Source organism: Ctenopharyngodon idella, chromosome 24 (assembly GCF_019924925.1).
Source record: "Ctenopharyngodon idella isolate HZGC_01 chromosome 24, HZGC01, whole genome shotgun sequence".
Lineage (NCBI taxonomy): Eukaryota > Metazoa > Chordata > Actinopteri > Cypriniformes > Xenocyprididae > Ctenopharyngodon > Ctenopharyngodon idella.
In genome coordinates, this window is record NC_067243.1 from 9967403 (window position 1) to 9983902 (window position 16500).

General features: G+C 37.1%; 1 long non-coding RNA gene across 1 annotated transcript; it reads left to right on the forward strand.

Annotated features, from left to right (window-relative positions):
- Positions 1-2543: 2543 nt before the first annotated feature.
- LOC127507210 (uncharacterized) lies at positions 2544-15499 on the forward strand. The gene is made up of 3 exons (XR_007928283.1): positions 2544-3864; positions 8485-8683; positions 11170-15499. It is a non-coding gene; the product is annotated as an uncharacterized LOC127507210 (long non-coding RNA).
- The last annotated feature ends 1001 nt before the right edge of the window (positions 15500-16500 follow it).

The window sequence follows — 16500 nt, forward strand, 5'->3', positions numbered from 1 at the left end:
GTAATGTATTACAGTTTCCACAAAAATATACAGCATTGACTATATCAACTGTTTTCAGCATTGATAATAATAAGAAATGTTTCTTGAGCAGCAAATCAGCATATTAGAATGATTTCTGAAGTATCATGTGACACTGAAGACTGAAGATTCAGCTTTGCATCACAGGAATAAATTACATTTATTTTTTTAAATTGTAATAATATTTCATAATATTAATGTTTTTACTATATTTGGATCAAATAAATACAGCCTTGGTGAGGACAGATAGATAGATAGATAGATAGATAGATAGATAGAAAACAAAAACAAAGATAATGTTGTTTTCATTCATAATGCAAATGATAAATAGGTCAAAAAAATAGGCTACTAAAATAAAAAACTTGTTCTTGTGAGCCAAGTAAGAATTTTCACGTTTCCGCGGGGAACAAAAAAAACATCACGCCATTCTTGGATTAAGACCCTCTCAGAGATTTAATTAGCTGAGCTATGCTAATCACAGTCGTGTGGCCACTGAAAAATACATTAAACACACACCTGCTATGACAACACCCAGACAGCGCAAACAAAGAGAGAATGTGAATGTGAGTCTTTATAGAGAACATTCGGTGCTGACATGCCAACCAGGGGAATTTATACAACCTGCACTATAGTTACAGCTGTGAGAAACATTAACATTCACATATTCTCACAAACATGTTGGTGTGGGTCCGTTATCAACCTACTTTCTGGCTTGATTGGAGAGAAATAGAACTGCGACACTTGCATTGTTCTGAAACTATTATTTCATTTAGTTTCATGCTGAATAAGAATGTGTTTTCAGGACTATATACCTGACCAGATATGTGTTTGTTCTTTCAAATATATAAAAATTAAATTAAATATATTCATTTTAAAAAATATCAAAATTTAAATTGGCTAAATTTGCTGTAAAGTATGTTTGAAAATAGTATCATAATTAAAGCCAATTTAAAAAATGCACACGCACGGCCATGTCATTGAATTTCACACACGCAGATGTGTCATTGTAATAGACGCAAATGAAAAGACTGATAATGTTAATTACAGCAGCAAGGTGACACGGCGGCTCTTGCTGAAGACTGCAGTCGTCGCCTTAATCAGGGAGAGGTCGTCAACCGAGCGAGGTCAAACAGAGAAACCACACGTGAGTTCAGACACATAATCTGATCAACTCTCCATCTCCATCCCTCTCATACTCAGCTACTTGTTTTTCACTCTTTCTTTTAAGTCTATTAAAGGAATATTTTTTGGAATATGTTCTGTAATTTGTATTATATAATATATAAAATATATTATAAAATAGTATTTATTTTATTTTATTTTATTTTATTTTGAACTATCCCTTTAAAGGGTTAGTTCACCCAAAAAAGAAAATTCTATTAATTACTCACTCTCATGTCGTTCCACACCCGTAAGACCTTCGTTCATCTTTAGAACACAAATTAAGATATTTTTGATAAAATCCGATGGCTCAGTGAGTCCTGCATTGAGGGCAAGATAATTAACACTTTCAGATGCCCAGAAATCTACTAAAGACGTATTTAAAACAGTTCATGTGACTTCAGTGGTTCAACCTCAATGTTATGAAGCGACAAGAATACTTTTTGTGTGCCAAAAAAACCAAAATAACAACTTTATTCAACAATATCTAGTGATGGGCGATTTCAAAACACTGCTTCATGAAGCTTTACAAATCTTTTGTTTCGAATCAGTGGTTCGGATCGTGTATCAAACTGCCAAAGTCACATGATTTCAGTAAACGTGGTTTCGTTATGTCATAAGTGTTTCGAAATTTCAATGGTTCACCACTTGGGGTGTGACTTTGGCAGTTTGTTACGCGCTCTGAACCACTGATTCGAAACAAAAGATTCGTAAAGCTTTGAAAAATCGGCCATCACTAGATATTGTTGAATAAAGTCATTATTTTGTTTTTTTGGTGCACAAAAAATATTCTCGTCGCTTCATAACATTAAGGTTGAACCACTGTAGTCACATGAACTGTTTTAAATTTGTCTTTAGTAGCTTTCTGAGCATCTGAAAGTGTTAATTATCTTGCTCTTAATGCAGCCATCGGATTTTATCAAAAATATCTTAATTTGTTTTCCGAAGATGAACGAAGGTCTTACGGGTGTGGAACGACAGTCGTGGTGACTATGGACTTATATTTTTTAGTTTATTTATACTGTAGATTTCAAATTTATATTATATTATATATTACATTTTTTATAATATATTTTTAGATATTTTAAATAAAATAATAATCTTTATAACATACATTTTATTTGTTTGTTTGTTTGTTTGTTTGTTTAAATTCATATTGCACAGAAACAGAAGGTCATACGAGACGCGAACTGAATGATGTAAATGATGACAAAATGTCAATTTTTAGGTGAGCAATTACTTTAACAGCCATGGTGACTATGACATGGTGACTTATATTTTTATATTATTTATGCTGGTTTTACTGCACATTATAAATATGTGTGTGTTCCACTGGATCAAATAACAGCATACGGGTTTGGACGCACAGGGTCTGTCTGCCTCATCATTTTCCAATTGACGTTTGTGACTCATATCTGACTCTGCCATGCCCGCACCTCGACTGTGAACAGCTGGTTCCAGAAGCGACACGAGTCGGGCCCCTCGATTGGACTGTATTAACTGGATTGAGGTGGGGTCGTGGCCCGCCTGGGTCTGTGTTAATTGCAATATGAGGATAAGTGATGGGCCCAAGTAAATCATAGTGAAAGGACCCCTTCTCCCCTATATACATGGCTTGGCTGTGACTTCAAATCTTTGTGAAGGATATAAACCATAATGCTTTCATCTCGGCAAACTCTGTATCCTGTCATCACATGGTTTTCCCTCTTCTAAATAAATAATGGGACTTCATAGGATAGCGGTGGGCTACTTTTATGGAATGCCATGAGGATCAGATGGACAAATGATTATTCCTGCAATGGAATCGCTTTCTTTTTGGCCTTCTGACCCTTAAAAAATGTCTTTTTTTTAATATCTTGAGAAAAATCTTGCTCAGCAGATCACAAAATATAGGAGAAATAAATTTGCCTTGTTATTTGAGGAAAAAAACCTTCAGTAGATTTGTGTGTAAATTTAAATAAAGCGTAAGACCTAGAAATGAATCAGTTCAGTGAGTCATTACACATAAATGGTGTTTATTTGTCATCACATACTGCCATAAAGATGTAATCTGAAGAAATGATCACTAAACGAATCCATGAATGAATCATTTAAGTCACTAAAATGAATCAAAAACTGCACTACTTCCTTCTAGAGAGCGTTTGATTAGACAAAACTGTTTAAATGCATACATTTAGCAGTAAACTAGCATGTAGCCTCAAAGCTAACACACTGATCTAAAATCCACAACAAATGATTTCTTAGGGGATTTTTAATAACTTTGTTGTAGTTACTTTTGCTACTTTTGAAGTAGCTTGGCTATTGTTTAGCTATTTGCTAACTTTCTGAAGCTAGCAAATAGCTAAACAATAACAAGCTAATAGCAAATAGCTCCAGTTTGAGGCTCTTGTTCAGGCAGCGTCCTGACACCTGGACAATATCTAGTGAAATTAAAACAGCTGGAAAAAATGTTAAACAGCAAAGATCACCAGTTTCTGAAGCTACAGCTACCTAGTCGTTCTGACATTTCTCTGAAGTGCCTTTCTTCGCACAGACTCGGATTTGTTCAATTGTGCATGTGTCTATTTAATTCATTATTCATGTGGCCTTGCCATTATAGAATCCTGCTTTTTTTACAGGTGCAATTGTGTATGAAAACACTCTAATGGAAGATGGATCTCTTTTGGACATCATGCTGTGTGTAATGTATGAATTTCCAATTTTTTCCCCATTTTGAATCACATATTGAGTTGTTAGGAGACTGTGAAGTGTTCAGTTAGAGTCGCTATGGTGAAATTCAGACGTGTACTTCATGTTGTGAAATCTCCAGTAGAGAAAACACACTGTCTGCAGATGTTGTGAATGTAGTTTTGATGCTTGTTCAGTTTGTGAACATTCGCAAAAACCACCAACGCTCACTCACAGAAGACGTGTACTGTTTGACTGTACATCTAGTCACCGATAATGCCAATGCAATTTCGGTTGTAAGTGTCACAAGTGCTGTCCATCCCAGAAAATCACTTAATAGCCAATTTCATGCAAGAACGGTGAGGAACGAAATACAGAGTTAATACTAAAGAAGAGAACAGGAGAGTCCAGAGAGAGAGAGAAACAGGTTTGGCTCTAGTCACACCTCATGGGCCTGTGATAAGGTACGAAGTAATAACTCATCCTCTATGAAGTTTTTCCTAAGCAAAATCATCTACATTCCCTCCAATGTAGTTTACAGGTGTCTGTAGCATCTTGTTTTATTTCACCAATGGCATAAATCTGGTCTAGATTGCAGTTTCTTCTAGCCAAGAACGACCCACTTAAAGAGGATGAGAGCGTCTAACTGACATTTTAATGGATCATTCATAGTTCATTTGGGGTGTGGGCTCTGAAATGGATTATACCATCATATTAGATGCTGTTGAAAAAAAACATTCAAATAATAGTGTGTGGCACGTTGTAATATATGTTTTCAATGTCTTTGTTTCCATACATTTAACTTCTACAAATAATTTCTGTCATTTCGGCGAGTCTGATTAAAAACAAATTGCTTTTATGAACTGGTTCTTTGTAGTGAGGAATCAGAAAAGTACAGTGCAAAGCAGTCTGATTCTCAAGCAAATGACTCTTATGAACTGGTTCTTTGTAGTGTAGTTTTTGTGTGCAGTATGCATCAGATAGAAGTTGATAGACTTTGAATGGTCCTTGCCACATCACAGACTTCAGAAAACACCAAAGTTATTCAGCAATAAGCCTTTACAGACACAAAAACTTGCAGTTCAACAATTGCCTCAAGCTAAAAAAGCCTTTTCCCTCCTGTTTCTTGTTGATGTTTCTAAGATGTAAATTTCATATTTTACTGAAACAGTAGTAGCGTATAAGTTTTTAAGTGCTATTTGGAGCAGTTTAAATGGTTTTAACTGAATGTTGGGAAAAACGGTTCTGTCTTTGTAGACTTGCATCATCGCATGTGATAAAACCCAGCTCTTCAGAAAACCTACAGATCTTTCCATTCGGCTCTAAACAGAATTAGCTTCCACGCTAAACTAGTGTCAACACCAGTGCTTGAGACTGCCACAGTCTAAAACAACAACAAAATGTGACTCCACAACAGCACATACTTCTTGCATATTACCAACACAATTGTAAAAAGGACACAAGCAGTTATTGTCATTTTGCTAACCCCAAACTGATCAAAGCGTTTCGCCTTTAGCATGAGAGCTAGCTGCTTCAGATCTGTTGCTCTTTTATCTTTTCAGCATTTATATGAAGTCAGACAGAATTTTTCCCCCCTTTTTTGCCCAATATGGAATGATTCTACTGTAGAAGATTATTTTAACTTTTTTTGGATGACTGGTTAGAAGCTGTTAATTAACTCAGAATTAGTAACAAAATGATGTGGCGTTTTATGCTATCAGCTTTTTATCGCCATCAAAGAAAATGTGTTTTGATGAGTATTTTAGGATCTGAATGATAAAATATTTGATGTATTTAGCAATGACCTAGACCTGTATGCAAAATCTTTTTAGTTTTGTATTGAAGTAAAAATGAATGCCAGGATTAATCACATAAATTCTTTTATTCACACTGAAAGGCTTTTTCAGTATAATCATAAGACAGCTACATAAATCTTTAATGACTATGACTTCAATTTAGGTGATTTATACAACAAAAAGAGGTTATTAACTTAATATAGGCCTACTTTCTAGTTTAACACCCTGCTTGGCTGTTGGTTCTGTGCATTGTGACATTTACAGATCACGTTTAGTAAGTCAGGATTAAGATATCTCCAATTTTAGGTGTTAACTAAAAGTTAATAAAATAACTGGAGCTGAGAAGGAAGTTTTCTGCATGCTGTTATCCAACCCATTTCTGCAATTATATTACGTTGCTTCTTGCATGTCTCGTGACTCTTTCAAAGTGAAATACGGAGCCCTGTACAACTAAAACAAGTAAACAGATTATTACAACGTGGCCACAATTTAGTAAAACAAGGGAATTAATTCTTATTCGTGGTCATGATATATAAACAGCAGCAATAACAGTAGTAGCAGCAGCAGCAATAACCAACAGCAGAAGCAATAGCAGCAATAACCTGCAGCAGCAGCAGCAGCAATAAAAGCAATAGCAGCAGCAATAACCTGCAGCAATAACAGCAATAGCAGCAGCAATAACCAACAACAGCAGCAATAACAGCAGTAGCAGCAGCAGCAATAACCACCACCAGCAGCAGCAATAGCAGTAGTAGCAACAATAACCAACAGCAGTAGCAGCAACAACCAACAGCAGCAGCAGCAATAGCAGCAGTAGCAGCAGCAATAACCAGCAACAGCAGCAATAACAGCCATAGAAGCAGCAGCAATAACCAACAGCAGCAGCAATAACAGCAATAGCAGCAGCAATAACCAACAGCAGAAATAACAGCAGCAGCAGCAGCAGCAATAACCAACAACAGCAGCAATAACAGCCATAGAAGCAGCAGCAATAACAGCAGTAGCAGCAGCATCAATAACAGCAATAGCAGCAGCAATAACTACCACCAGCAGCAGCAAGTAGCAGCAGCAGCAATAACCAACAACAGCAGCAGCAGCAATAACAGCAGTAGCAGCAGCAATAACCAACAGCAGTAGCAATAACAGCAATAACAGTAGTAGCAGTAGCAGCAGCAGCAGCAATAACCAACAATAGCAGCAGCAATAACAGCCGTAGAAGCAGCAGCAATAACCAACAGCAGCAATAACCACTAGCAGCAATAACCACTAGCAGCAATAACAGCAGTAGCAACACCAACAACAGTAGCAGCAGCAATAACCAACAGCAGCAGCAGCAATAACCAACAACAGCAGCAATAACAGCAGTGGCAGCAGCAATAACTAACAGCAGCAATAACAGCAGTAGCAGCAGCAATAACCACCACCACCAGCAGCAGCAATAACCAACAGCAGCAGCAATAACAGCAGTAGCAGCAATAACAGCAGTAGCAGCAACAATAACCACCAGCAGCAGCAGCAGCAATAACCAACAACAGCAGCAGCAGCAATAACCAACAACAGCAGCAATAACAGCAGTAGCAGCAGCAATAACCACCACCACCAGCAGCAGCAATAACCAACAGCAGCAGCAATAACAGCAGTAGCAGCAATAACAGCAGTAGCAGCAACAATAACCACCAGCAGCAGCAGCAGCAGCAGCAGCAATAACCAACAACAGCAGCAATAACAGCAGTAGCAGCAGCAATAACCAAAAGCAGCAGCAATAACCACCACCACCAGCAGCAGCAATAACCAACAGCAATAACAGCAGCAGCAGTGTAGCAGATCTATTCTGCCAAGACCAAACATGTCACCGTATCCATTATCATGCCAAACACTCTGAGAGTTGTCATGTTTTTTTTTCTTTTTTTTCTTTTGTCATATGCAGGGCTCCGTAGTTAAATGTCCAATAAATGTTTAGGTTTATCCAAAACAGATGAATGCAAATCTGGTAACATTGCGTTTTGAGGTCATAGCATAGTATTATGCAAGGAACTGTGTGAAAATATGACTTAATTAACACATAATCTGCCCCTGTAATCATAATTTGTTTTGGAAAGGAATAAAAGTTGTTGGTGTTTTAATGCCACTAGTGTTCAGCTGGAAACTGCAGTGAATATATATGCAAATTTTTGGCAGTTTTACAGAATTGTAGGTAGAGGTTGTTTTTACTTTCACTGAGCTCTAAGATAACTGTTTTTATACAACAAAATGCAAAGTTGTGCGAAAAGATCACGTACTGGACAGAGACTGTCCAAAGCTGTCTGGGAATTTTTTTTTTTTTTCTGAGGCAGGAACTGGCTCACAAGTGTGTATTGTGAACGAACAGAGGGATTTTTGTAGTAAAGCTACAGGGATTCATACATTTCAGCTTTCATTTTTCCAAATCTCGGATTTGCTTGTTGTCAAGCATATCATCCCAGTATAGATACATCCGTGTTATTCCTCCTAGTTTTTTGAAATTCAATGGGGTGTTCACTCGAATCTCTCTATAATTCATGGGACTTCGGCCGTATATGCTAGGCGCTGTTTATGATTTTTTTCTTCTTCTTTTGGATGAAACGTCTCTCTCTCTCTGGAGTGTCAGAACCAAGTGCCAGAAATGAAAGTCGTTCGGCCACATTTCTCTCTCTCTCTCTCTCTCTCTCTGCTCGTTGTTGGAGTGTGTGGTTTTGAAAAAAAAAAAAATTGATTGTAAGCTCTGTCGTGACTACCTCTTGCCGGAGCTCTTGGACGGCCTGTGCAGTTGTAATTTCTCAGATGGCAGAATCTCATTTACTCCTGAGCGCGATGTGTATTTCAGAATGTGTGAAAACAAGGCACTCAACGCAGCTGAAGGAGGGGGCTGTCAGATGCCACTCAGGCCAGACTCAGAGCCCTCATCATCCCCTAGTGGATTAACACCTTCTGGCCTGGATCTGCGCCGTGCGGCTGGCCCTCTCATCTATCTCGTTCCGGCCTCCAGAGGAAAGCGAGTCCATGTATCCGGCAATCCAAAGCAAGTATGTGTCTCCTGCAATCAAATGGACAGCTATCACAGTATGTTGTGCTTTTTCGGTCAGGCAAGCCATTACTATTAATATTGCTCATACTTAGGGTTAGGGTATTGTCCAAATAAGTAATAAACTTTGATGATCTCGTCCTGCACAGTTTGTATTATGCACAGACCTAGTAACCACACTCCAAATATATATATATATATATATATATATATATATGTGGGTTTTTTTCTCAGTATTTTTGTCTTGTTTTCCAGTACAAATATCTATAAATTCTTAAATCAAAATTCTTTTACTTTGCAAACAAAATTACTTATGATAGTCTTGTTTTCTGAAAAAATAATCAAAATTAAGTTAGTTTACGCTTAGTTAATTTTAAGCATAAACGTATTAAAATTTAATTTTGATGATTTTTATGTATTTTATTTATTTATTTATTTACAGAAAACAAGACTTAATATGTTTCGCAAGTAAATGTATCTTGATTTAAGAATGTTTAGATATTTGTACTGGAAAACAAGACAAAAATATTAAATATAAATATGAAATATTATTTATTTTTTTATTTTTTATTGCACTAGGAAAGGAAAACGTAAGAATCTAGTTTTATTCAGTAGAGAGAGCAAATTCGGATTCACAAGCTCTTGATTCAGTTTCAGATTTTGCTGTTCTATAATTTAATAACCTCTAAATTATACATTATTTATTACATTTATCACATTATACATTGTTATACATTGCCCTTTTGAAGTATTTATTAAAAGAACTAGCTCATAAGAGTCGAGAATCGGGCTACACTGGTTACGCTGTAGGTTTCTGATTCACTAAAAAGAACCGGTTCATAAGAGTCATTGTTTGTGAATCAGACAACACTAGTCACACTATATGTTTTTTATTCACTAAAAAGACCTGGCTCATAAGAGTCATTTGTTTGTGAATTGTTTTTCACTAGTTGTTTTTTGATTCACTGAAAAGAACCACTTCATAAGAGTCATATGTTCATGAATCAGATTACATTGGTCACACTGTATGTTTTTAATTCACTAAAAAGAACCGGTTCACAAGTCTCATTTGTTCGTGAATTGGATTACACTTGTCACCTTGTACTGTATGTTTTTGATTCACCAAAAAGAACCAGTTTATAAGAGTCGTTTGTTGGTGAATCAGACTGCACTGGTCACCTTGTATGTTTTTAAGACATGGCTCATAAGAATCATTTGTTAGTGAATTGGTTTACACTAGTTGGTTTTTGATTTACTGAAAAGAACCACTTCATAAGAGTCATATGTTCATGAATCAGATTACAATGGTCACACTGTATGTTTTTAATTAACTAAAAAGGTGAATTCATCTCATTTGTTCATGAATTGGATTATACTTATCACCTTGTATGTTTTTGATTCACTAAAAAGGACCGGTTCAAAAGATTTATTTGTTTGTGTATTGGACTAAACTGTTATACTGTATGTTTTTGATTAACTAAAAAGAACCAGTTCATAAGAGTCGTTTGTTGGTGAATCAGACTGCACTAGTCACCTTGTTTGTTTTTAATTCACTAAAAAGACCTGGTTCATAAGAGTCATTTGTTTGTGAATTGGTTTACACTAGTTGGTTTTTGATTCACTGAAAATAGCCACTTTATAAGAGTCATATGTTCATGAATCAGATTACAATGGTCACACTGTATGTTTTTAATTCACTAAAAAGGTGAATTCATCTCATTTGTTTGTGAATTGGATTACACTTGTCACCTTGTTTGTTTCTGATTCTCTAAAAAGGACCGGTTGAAAATATTCATTTGTTTGTGTATTGGACTACACTGGTTATGTTTTTGATCCACTAAAAAGAACAAATTCATAAGAGTCGTTTGTTGGTGAATCAGACTGCACTGGTCACCTTGTATATTTTTAATTCACTAAAAAGACCTGGCTCATAAGAGTCATTTGTTTGTGAATTGGTTTACACTAGTTGGTTTTTGGTTCACTGAAAAGAACCACTTCATAAGAGTCATATGTTCATGAATCAGAATACAATGGTCACACTGTATGTTTTTAATTCACTAAAAAGGTGAATTCATAAGAGTCATATATTTGTGATTTGGACTAGAAACTGGTTGCGATGTACGTTTTGGGGAATTTAAGAATGCATATAAATACCCAGCTCTAGAAAAAACACGAACCGGACTCAAACCCGCAACCCAGCTCAACGTGTCAGAGCATGTGCACGAACTGTGTTATTTTCAAAGGTGGAATGAATCATGGCAGAGGGCTCTGGGCGGGCGATTTGTTGAGCTAATGGTGGGCGAGACATCACATTTTCATGTTTGCAGGTCCAATGCATCACAGAGGGCCACAAACATTCATCACAGTTCACATCTCCTCTGCAGACATTTGCAAAATCTGTGTTTACTCATTATGTCTAGGTTTTCAATTCTCTGTCAGTGAATATGGATTAGATAAGCTCTCTTTCTCCCTCTCTCTCCCCCTCAGCATGGAGCGAGCGAGCGCTTCCAGAGACCCGGACAGAAATTCGGTGTGAAATGCGAGGGCTGTCTGCGTGTGTGAGGGAGCTGACAGGATTTTAGGAGCGTGGAAATGGAAATAAGAAGCAGGCTTTGGATGTGCCCGGCTGCCATCCTGGAGGAAAGATTGGTGTCTGTCGCAACTGGCCCAATTTCAAAATTGCCACGTCCGTTTACTCTCCATCTTTATTTACACAAATCTGTTTTGTCACTCTCTCTTCACCATTTGCCTGGACAGATGCATTAAAACACTCAAAACAATCAAATCCGAAGCGGCCGGTCGAGATGGAGTTGATTGACGAATTGGCACGGCTTTCCCGGCAAACGTGCTGTGAGACAATGAAAACGCTTGTTGTGGCTGGAACGAACCGAACCAGCTCATTGGATTTCAGAGGCAGAGTGTGATGAATAAATTGGACTATTAAATTCATCTGAATATAAATGTGATATATTTATCATAATATTTGTCTTATTTGATATGGTAGATCTTAATGTAATTTATCCAATGGAAGATCGTAGGGGAACGTCACAGGAAACAATACAAGCAATCAAGCACAATCAGGACTTTAGGGAAACTACCGACTCACAACATTTCCTAGAAACATTATTTGTCAGGCTTTATAGGTTTGTTTTTTAGTTTTTATTTATGTTTTAACGACTTGTAGGACTAGAGATAACTTATCCATTAGCAGCTCTGTATGTTGTGTGCCATATGTTATTGCAGCTAAAAATAGCAATTTTATGGCTAGTGTGTTCATAGACCACCGCAGCGATGACCTGCATATGAGTGAATATCATGAAAATGTCACATTTCTCCCGAAAATCAAAAGAAAAAAATAAGAAACTATATTTTCACAAAGAAAGTGGATTTTTTTTTTTTCATGACAATTAAACACATTTCCGCTGTACAATTGAGCGTTTTCATGTAGGAAAGTATAATTATTTCTTATTTTCTCAGACATCTTGTTTACAATTTTTTTTGTAATTCACAAATCACATTTAAAAAAAAATATGTAGACAGTTTAAAAGATCCTCAAATCATTCTGAATGGAGCATTGTTTGTGTAAATACAGTCAAATGGAGCACCTGTAGATTTTTAGAAAGGGCACCGCTGATCCAAAAGTCCCATGACATAATCAGCTATTTTCAGTCTATATATCCTCATAATATCTGGATAATATATGATGTCTACACTTTGCATTTACACCCAGCAACAGAAATATGACTGTTAGACAGACAGAAATCCGATTGCATCCATCTAGCTTTAATCGTGTTACATGCAAATCTGCAAGGTCTAATCTACTTTAGGAGCCACAGAAATTGTCACTATATGTGTTTATATAATGTTAAATAGACCTTTATATAATTTAGGTACATTAGAACTAATGAGAGACATGAGGCAACATCAGAAACACTTGAACTCTGTGTAGCATATTTCTCCCCATAGTGAACTCTCTTAAAATGGTATGGTCCTCAAAGGTTCTTTATTTTATTAATAGTGTAATGGAGGCCAGCTAGAACTAAAAGCTGTGCAGGTAAACCTCACTCCACTGGCCTCATGAGGCGCATTAGCGACAGGGAACGCCCACCTCCCATGCTGGTGATGCTGGTTTGAATCCTGCTAGGAGTGGATGAGAGTAGAACCTGTTGCATTGGTGCCGTGACCCGGATGGGAGTGAGGTTTAGAAGGGTGAGTGTAGCATCCTCAAGAGGCGAACTAGTGACTGATGCTACAAGGCTGCGGTCTTTAGCATCTTTTTTAGTGCGTCCGCTTCCCATTCCCATGCTGGTGACGCCGGTTTCAATCCCGCTTGGAGCGGGTGTGAGTAGGACCTGTTACATTGGTGTCATGACCCGGATGGGAGTGAGGTTTAGGAGGGTGAGTGTAGCAGGCTCAAGAGGCGAACTAGCGACTGACACTACAGGGCTGAGGTCTTTAGCATCCTTCTTAGCACACCTGCCTCTCATGCCGGTTTGAATCCTGCTCGGAGCATGTGCGAGTAGGACCAGTTGCATTTGTGCCGTGACCGAGATGGGAGTGAGGTTTAGTAGGGTAAGTGTAGCGGCCTCGAGGCAAACTAGCGACTGACGCTAAATAGCTGCGGTTTTTAGCATCCTTTTTAGCGTATCCACTTCCCATTCCCATGCCGGTGTACTGTTTTGAATCCCGCTTGGAGCAGGTGCGAGTAGGACCTGTTACATTTGGTGCCGTGACCCGGATGGGATTGAGGTTTAGGAGGGTGATTGTAGCAGGCTTGAGGCAAACTAACAACTGATGCTACAGGGCTACGGTCTTTAGCATTCTTTTTAGCGTGTCCACTTCCCATTCTCATGCCGGTGATGCAGGTTTGAATCCCGCTTAGAGCGGGTGCGAGTAGGAACAGTTGCATTGATGCTGTGACCCGGATGGGAGTGAGGTTTAGGAGGGTGAGTGTAGCAGGCTCAAGATACAAAGTAGCGACTGACGCTACAAGGCTGCGGTCTTTAGCATCCATGTTAGCGCGGCCGCCTCCCATTCCCATGCCGGTGATAATGGTTTGAATCCCGCTTGGAGTGGGTGCGAGTAGGATTGGTGCCGTGACCCAGAAGGGAGTGAGGTTTAGGAGGGTGAGTGTAATGAAGGCCAGCTAGTAAAGAGCTGTGCAGGTAAACCTCACTACCCTGGCCTCAAGAGGTGCATTAGCCTGACACTAGAGGCTGCGGTCTTAAGCATCCTTGATAGCGTGCCCATCTCTCATCCGGATTTCCTTTCCGAAAGCAGCATGTCACAAATATAATCATATCTAGCAACTCCTTTTTGTATGCATGTGTGTACGAAAAACCCCTCTTGCCTTCTGTTGATTAAAAGTAAAATCTGGCTCAGCCTTCATTCTGCACCTAATCGCAGAAGTGAATTATTGCAGAGCGTAATAAACCTCCAAAAGCATTGCCTTTGTTCCTCTTATCAGCTCAGTTAAGCAATTTACCTACACATTCTCTCTCTATAATCACCATCAGGCTGCAATTATGCAGTTCTAGAAGTTTCTGAAGAGGATTGTAAAGAGAGTAGATGTCATCAGTTACAGCCTGAGAAATAAAGACTCGAGTGTGCATGCTTAAACATTTAAGATGAAATATGTTAAGCAGGATATTAATAGGCTTGCATGCAATTATATTAACTACATCTTTTCATAGTGTCATAGTGCTTTATTGTCAGTGACTCTTAAGATCTTATTCAGATTTTCATTTATTGACATCAGTGTTATTTTAGCTTATCGTTGAGATACTATTATAGTTTTTATTAATATTTTGAATTAAATTTCATGTATATTTTCCATTTTCATTTTAATTTCAGTTAGTTTTAGTAATTTTGTTGTGTTTTTGTCATTTTTTTTAAAAATTTATTTTATTTTATTATTATTTTTTATTTTTTTTGTACAAGTTAAACTAAATGAAAATGGGAAATGTGGCCTTGGCGATAAGCTGAAATAAAATAGTTTATGTTTTATTTTAAGTAAAATGTTTTTTTTTTTTTATGGTTTTAGTTTCAGTTATAATAATAACAACCCTGATGCGCATTTAGTAGTTAGTTGACGATAGGTAAAACTTTTCCATCTGATGCAATATAGTTTCACAATCTTGAAGTAATTCCTCAGTTTTCATGCTTTAATGCAGGAAAAAATCTCCCCCGTAACTCTTCCACCCACAGAGCTGCAGCCTGAGCTTCAGCGGTAACAAACTTTATCACTGCTTTCATATACAGCACTTTGGCTGCCAGCCGGCCCGTATCAGTACAGATTTGTGTATCCGTTGATTCATGTTGGTAGATTTCTGCTGGACTAAGTGGGGCTTCAGTAGCCGCCAGGGGGCCTGAGAGAAGCAGCGGGAGGGCTGGAGCTTTTAGCGGCCCGCATTTCAGCCACAAACACCGGTCACAGTGACTCCAATCTGTTTTTTGTTTTTTTTGGACTATTACACCGGCAAATAATCTGCTTGTGTGTGTGTTTGACAATTAGTCGTATTAATTACGATGAAAAGTGGGCGACTTGTTCTGTTCTCCCTTGTTGTTCTTTTTATGTTCCTGTTGTTATTTTATCTTCTCAGCTGATGTGGGCTTGTTGTGGTTAATGGTTCCAGGAAAAATAAAAATGTGCTGCAGAGGAGGGTGAAAAACATGGAGGATGAGTTTAAAAGATTTACCTGATATTCCTGTGGTTTTACTGGAGCATCGGTACAGTATGTGTGTTGAAAGTCACTGTAGAAATGTTTGAATTTTGACTGAAAAGTAGTCTTAAAATGCTACATTAAAAAGAACTATTAACGGGTTAAAAAGTTGACTTATTGTTAAAGATTATATACTGTATGATTCAACAAGAGAATACATGTATTTTTACTGTAAAATAATGTAAAATTGTTTACTATAAGTAAAAAGTATAAATTAACATAGTTTAAGAAGAAAATCTGTTTTATATTTCTAGTTTTACAAATCAGTTTTGTTTAATTTTTAATATCAGTTATGCATATTAGGTTGTTTTTATATAATGCAATTCATTTTATATATTGCAATCTAGATGTATTATAAAAACATTTTATTTTTATTTTTGTGGTTTTCGGTACATTTTTAAAGCACAAAGCAGATTTTAGTTATTTAAGAAAATTATCATTATATAATATCAGTTAATGATATATGGTTCACTGACGAATAAGGTTTTTAAAAGTGTAAAAAAACATAATGGAGATATAATTAATTAAATACGTTTTATTAAGTGTTAACAATGAGATTATGTGGTGTTTATAATCAATTAACACCGCTTTTGTCATTTTTTTACAAGATGGACAAAATTTGTCACCAAAAAAGTCATTCGGTTTAACCAAAAGTTTGGTTTTACCGAATGACACTTTTGGTTTTACCGAATGACGATATTTTCAAACAATGCTAACAGACTGATATCTAGCTAGCTAGCAAAAGGACAATCAAACATTTTATATTTTAGTTTTTAAAATATTACAACATTTTCCATGTTTTATAGCGGTTGTACTGAATGACCTGATGTTTCGGGACGTGTATGAGCAAGTGAAAACATGAATTTTTCAAATAGTTAAAAGAGAGTTAGTTACTTTGCTTCACAACCATGTGGTCCTTTGCAGGTGTCTGAATGATGTCACATCCTGTCACATGATATTAAATGCATGACTCGATCCAAAATGGTCCCTTTATATTGGTTACTCCGAATGACATCAATTAAATTCATTTGTCCAGACATTCTTTCTCTTAACAAAGCAACGACTTCTACACATAATTTTAATACCATTTTGCACT